The sequence below is a fragment of the Pantherophis guttatus genome, chromosome 2 (assembly GCF_059756535.1).
Source record: "Pantherophis guttatus breed Tessera chromosome 2, ASM5975653v1, whole genome shotgun sequence".
NCBI classification, from domain to species: domain Eukaryota; kingdom Metazoa; phylum Chordata; class Lepidosauria; order Squamata; family Colubridae; genus Pantherophis; species Pantherophis guttatus.
Window position 1 is genome coordinate 57529231 of NC_142064.1, and position 5866 is coordinate 57535096.

Below are 5866 nucleotides of genomic sequence, written 5' to 3' on the forward strand. Positions count from 1 at the left end.
TCAGGATTGTGAATTGATTTAGGAAGTGTAAATTATAATGCAATCAAAAATTCTCCTTAAAGGAGCATGCTTCATCTGGTGCACGAGTTGTGTCCTTTAAAAGGTCACCCATTCCCTAATCACCTCATTACTCCTCACTGAAGACTCTCTGGAAGCTTCAGCTGGTCCAGAAAGCAATAGCATCAGCAGTGATGACCATGCCCTGGTATGTATTGGGGATTTGCATCCAGGTACAATTCAATATGCTCTTTATGACCTATAGACCCTAAATGGCACAGGACCTAAATATTTGAAGGATTGTCTATCTTATGTGGTATTGGCCTTGCCAGATCATTCTGATAAGATTGGCGTGCTCTTGATTCCTTCAATTGAACTATGACAATTTATCGGGACCTCTAAAGTGTTCTTTCTCTAACAAGGTGCCTATCTTCTACAAAGTTCCCTCTGAGATCCAGGCAGCACCTACCCTGATGGCATTCTGAAAGACCTTAAAGATATGGCTATTCTGCCAGGCTTGGGCTACGGTGGTTGGAGCCCTTTACCAAGTATGTGATATGTTGTGCTATGTTAAATAGGTCTGCCATCTGTTTACTGCCACATTATTAATCTTGAAATTGTACAGTTGGTTTGGTTATTTAGTTTTTATGCTGTGAGCCACCCAGATTGGAACTGAGTAACATCTAACTAAAAAAAAATCAATCAATCAATCAATCAATCAAATGAAGGCTTGTTCTGCTGTTCTATATACTCCACTTTTAAAAATCTGCAGTGTCCTAAGAGAGAACATTGCTATGCTAGAGTTAAAGGGATTAACTGGGTGAGAATAGAAGCAAGAAAAGAATTGCAGGTGACCCTCTTCCCCTGCAGTAATTCTTCAGGACTCTTTGACAATTGCTCTGCAAAGCAATTCAATTTCTCAGATATAAGCAAACCATTGGAGGAACCAGTTCCTGAATCTATGAAAAACTATGAAGACATTTTAGGTTAAGTTCTTTGCTTATCAGCAATGCATACAGGTAGTCCTTGACTCACAACAGTTCATTTAGTGATGGTCTGAAGTTACAACGGCACTGAAAAAAAGTGACTTATGACTGTTTTTCACACTTAGAACCATAGTTTCAATTGGGAAAATGTAACAATCCTAGACAAGGCCAAGTCCAAAAGTGCCAGGGAGTTTCTAGAAGCCTGGCACTCTGACAAATCAGCCATCAATAGACACATAGCCATTAACAACATCTATAGACTATGCAAAAGAGATAATCAACCAGCTTAAAAGAGAAAAAGACTCCAGCACCTGTTCACCAGCAATCAGCACTCATATAAGTATAGATTAACTCCAAAGTCAACTTCAGACCAACAATCAAGTAAGCAATACACCAATCAAGAAACTGCCAAAGAGCCATCAGTAAACAGCCCAATCAAAGAATCTCTAAGACTGCCCCCACCTACCCGCAAGACACCAAAATATAAACTGACAGCAAACAGCACTCCTTACTAGCACTGATGGTGTTACCTACTTAGGATAATGAACCGTCGGCAAAAAAACAAGCAAACTCAGAGACCACCAAGGACATCTCAACCCTGAGCTACATATATTCTCTTTTATTGGTACTCTTCAGAGGTGAGTTTCAACATGTTCTGAACAGTCCTGGAGAACTGGTAGCGAAAATTTTGAATAGTTTGAAGAACCGGTAGTAAAAATTCTGACTGGCCCCATCCCCGTCTATTCTCTGCCTCCCAAGTCCCAGATGATCAGGAGGAAATGGAGATTTTGCAGTAATCTTCCCCTGGAGTGGGGTGGGAATGGAGATTTTACAGTATCCTTCCCCTGCCATGCCCACCAAGCCATGCCATGCCCACCAAGCCACACCCACACAACCGGTAGTAAAAAATTTTGAAATCCACCACTGGTACCTTTATAACTATAACTATAACTTTATAACCCTTGGTCATAGAATCAAAATTCAAACACTTGGCAACTGACTCATATTTATGACATGTCCTGGGGTCATGTGATCAGCTATTGTGACCGTCTGACAAGCAAAGTAAAATGGGGAAGTTAGATTTACTTAACAAGTAAAGTTACTAATTTAACAATGGCAGTGATGCACTTAACAACTGAGGCAAGAAAGATTACAAAATGGGGCAAAATTCCCTTATTTATTTAGTTCAATTTATATGCCGCCTTTCTCCGGAGCCTCAGGGTGGCTTTAACAACTGTCTTGTTTAGCAACAAAAATGTTGAGCTCAATTGTGGTCATAAGTCAAGGACTACCTGTATTTGGCAACAACAATCAGAACTGTCTTGTTAATGACACAAATGACAGAGAGCCTTAAGCAATCAGAAGATGATTCACTGTTTTTCTTTGTGGGTATCTACACAAGCAAGCTATTGGCAAATACTGCCTGCTGTCAATTCAATTTTTGAATAAGGATAACGATGGTACTAGTGGTCCTATACTTATTGTATACATTTTTTCCAACCTAAGCAGAGTGAAGACTCCAAAGAAAAGAAAAGAAACTCAAACTATTTCACAAATTTCTAGCTTTGCCAAAAATGTATCTTAAAATGTGTTAACCATTTGCCTATACTCTTTACAATGAATTGCTGTCTGGTTTTGGTTATGAACTGTGTGAATACAGCCAGACATTTAAAGAACATAATTTATTATTTTGGTTTTATTGAATGAAATACCCATATTCACGAGAAAAAAAAAAGCTAAGGGAGAGGATCCTTACAAGATGGTGTTGTGGAATGGATAGTGAATGCCCTGTAAGGAACGCCATACGATCAGGAAATGACAAATATTACAGTAAGTTCAAAGCAGTCGTTTGGGCCTCAGACGCTCCAAGAATGCTAGTACACATCCAGCTGGCATTTCAGGTGGGATGTCTGGCCACATCTGCCTGATGCATTTGGCTATGTGGCTTCTTTCTCCTGAACACTCCCAGTTTTTTTTCTCTCCATTAAAAAAAAAAAAACCTAAATGTTAAGAAAAGTACCATTCATTTAGTTTAGGATTTCAAAGAAGGAGTCGCTTACCACGTGGCAGTGATTTCTTGCCACCAGTCTTCTCATATTTTTGCCACTGAGCTGAGTATGTTGTGCTTTACATAACTGCTCAATGCACAGTCCTATTTCTATTACAAGCCTGGGGTTTTTTTATTTATTTTTTTTATTTATTATTATTTTTTAATTTGATTTATATGCCGCCCTTCTCCGGAGACTCAGGGCGGCTTACAATGTGTTAAGCAACAGCCTTCATACTTTTGTATATTTATACAAAGTCAGCTTATTGCCCCCACAAACTGGGTCCTCATTTAACCTACCTTAGAAAGGATGTAAGGCTGAGTCAACCTTGAGCCTGGTAAGATTCGAACCTGCAGTAATTGCAGGCAGCTGTGTTAATAACAGGGTGCTTTAAACCAAGGCTCTTATCTCTTCATTGTCTAGAAAATTGGCAAGCGGCAGCATTTGCAAGATGAGATTAAGGACTTTTCCTGTAGGATTCAGACACTCACAAACACTTTGATTCCGATGGTGTCCTTAAGCTTCCCACTTCAGATTGTGTGGCTGCAGGCTCAGGAAGTGGTAATGGTGAATTCGAAAAAGTAATGCACTGGACGGGCTAATCCCTACTTTGTTCACTTGAGAGGAACTTAGCCATCAATATACAGTAGTACAGCCATATTTTTTTTAATTGGTCTGTTATATTCATTGCTCTCCCCCCCACCCCGTCCTTCAGCAGACACGTGGGGCTAATGTATATCAATACACAGATCACAGTGCAAAGTGCAAGAAACCTAAAGAGCAGCTTCACTGCTCGTCCAATGTTTCAGAATTTTTTACATCACCTTAGCATTTGTATACAAGGTACTTTAGAAGTTCAGAGTGGAGACAATTTTGTTCTGCAGTATTATTATTGCTAGTTACATGTACTCTATCGTTTATAACTAGACTTGATACTTTTGTCTATCAAATCCCTCCCAAGAAACTAAGATAATTAGTAACACTGTTACAATATATCTGCTGTTCCAAGTAATGCAACTCTTCGTAATTAATGGGCTGAGATTCTGACCATTCCTATTGTGTTATAGAGCTTTTGTAGAACTTTTGGTATAGTGTCAAACACACCAACTACGACTGACACCGTTAAGCTTTCTTTCTCCACATCCACCCAATCTCTATTCAAAGATTTTTATATTTTCCTGTTTTTTCTAGAGAAAAAAAAATCTTTCAGTCACTTCGTGCCAATTTTTATTTCTTTGTAGCTACAGTACAATCATACCTGACTTATTACGGACAACATGTTTAAATATTAAATATTAAATATTAATATTTTGTATTTGGAAGTCCCGGAGGATTGCAATGTCTTTGTTCTTGACCATTTTTTCAATATTCTGATTTCGCCAATTCTTTGTTGTTGGTAAGTTATAATTCTTATTAAAATGCCTGTGGATCAGGGTGGCCACTTTATTGTGTCTTCTAAATGCTCAGCCTGTGCAATCCTCTTACATCCCCATACCAGGTGTTCAACAGTCTGCTACTGTTATTTATAGTGTTGAAATTTACTACTAGGTGGAGTTTTCTCAAAATTAGCTTTCATTACTGTTGAATGTACTAACTGTTCTTAAGTCACTGAAATGAGCCTTTTCTTTAATGTGCTTCTTTTAAAATCATGTCTGTGTTTTCTTCATTATTAATCTTTCCTTAGGTGTTGATAAAGAACGGGCTGTTAAATAAGTTCTTTTCCCAGGTTTGTTTCACATCATCAGCTGCTTGTTTTTAAATGCAGTTTGGTTTTATTGCTTTTCATTATACTTTCCTTTATTAGCTCATTTAGTATATCTTCTTGGCAAACCTTAGCCTATTAAGCCAAACTCTTTACTTCTTCAGCTTTTTGTATTTCTGTACTATTGTCATCATCTTCATTCTTATTCTTATTAGTTTTAAATAATAGTTTTGAAAGTTGTAGAAAGATGGAACAGAAATTTCCTTTTGGTTACAACAGTGGAAGCAGGAAAGGCAAGAAGGAGGCTGCAAGGATAATATTATAGCTGAACTCCAGATAGGAAGAGATTAATTTATTTCTGAGGTGAGTCCTTGTGTTTTACTTCTGAAGGTTGGCAGCATCTTGTTTCTTAGCGTTTAGTCAATTCATATTTATTGTGTGATTATGAGTATATTCTGTTCCCATAAAAATGTACATACATAAAAATACCAGAGGAGTCCACAGCAGGCCTAAATGACTAACACATTTTTCTTTCAAAAGAAGTGTGAAAAAATCATCTGCAGAGAAGAGAGAAGGTGGATTTCCACCCTGCCCCAATCTCCAGAGGAGCTGCCTCTATTGGCTGTTTTCTTCCAGATCTGTAAAATCCCCAGAGTCACAGATGAACCAAAGGTGAGCCAGTTATGTTTATTTGCCTTGCCTTGGTCTAAACCTACAGTTTCTGAGTATTGCTCAATTCCTAATGCATTCATGTATATTTGATAACAACACTATTTCTTTCTTCTGTTTTTTTTTTTAAGCTTTCCAGTTTGTTCCACGGCTATAGTTTTTCCTGAAGAAAAACTTGCAAAGAACTATCCCAGTCCAATTCGGGTTAGCCTTTTGAAATCCATCAAGGTCATCTCGGGTGCAGCCACTTAGCTGTGGTATAATATTGAACAAAAGCGTGTTAAGAATTCAGGCCCTCTGAAATAACACATAATTTTAAAAAAAATATATGTTGAAGAAATATTTATGAAACAACTCGTTTACACTTAGGAAACTATTTTGTAAAAAAAGATTCTGATCAAGTTAAGTTTATGTGCTTGTTTTTACTTGAATAGCTATTAAAAAACAGCCTATGTTTCTCTAAA

General features: G+C 37.7%; 1 long non-coding RNA gene across 1 annotated transcript; it reads left to right on the forward strand.

Annotated features, from left to right (window-relative positions):
- The first annotated feature begins 434 nt into the window (after nt 1–434).
- LOC117661944 (uncharacterized) lies at nt 435–5866 on the forward strand. The gene is made up of 3 exons (XR_004590171.3): nt 435–545; nt 5013–5405; nt 5534–5866. It is a non-coding gene; the product is annotated as an uncharacterized LOC117661944 (long non-coding RNA).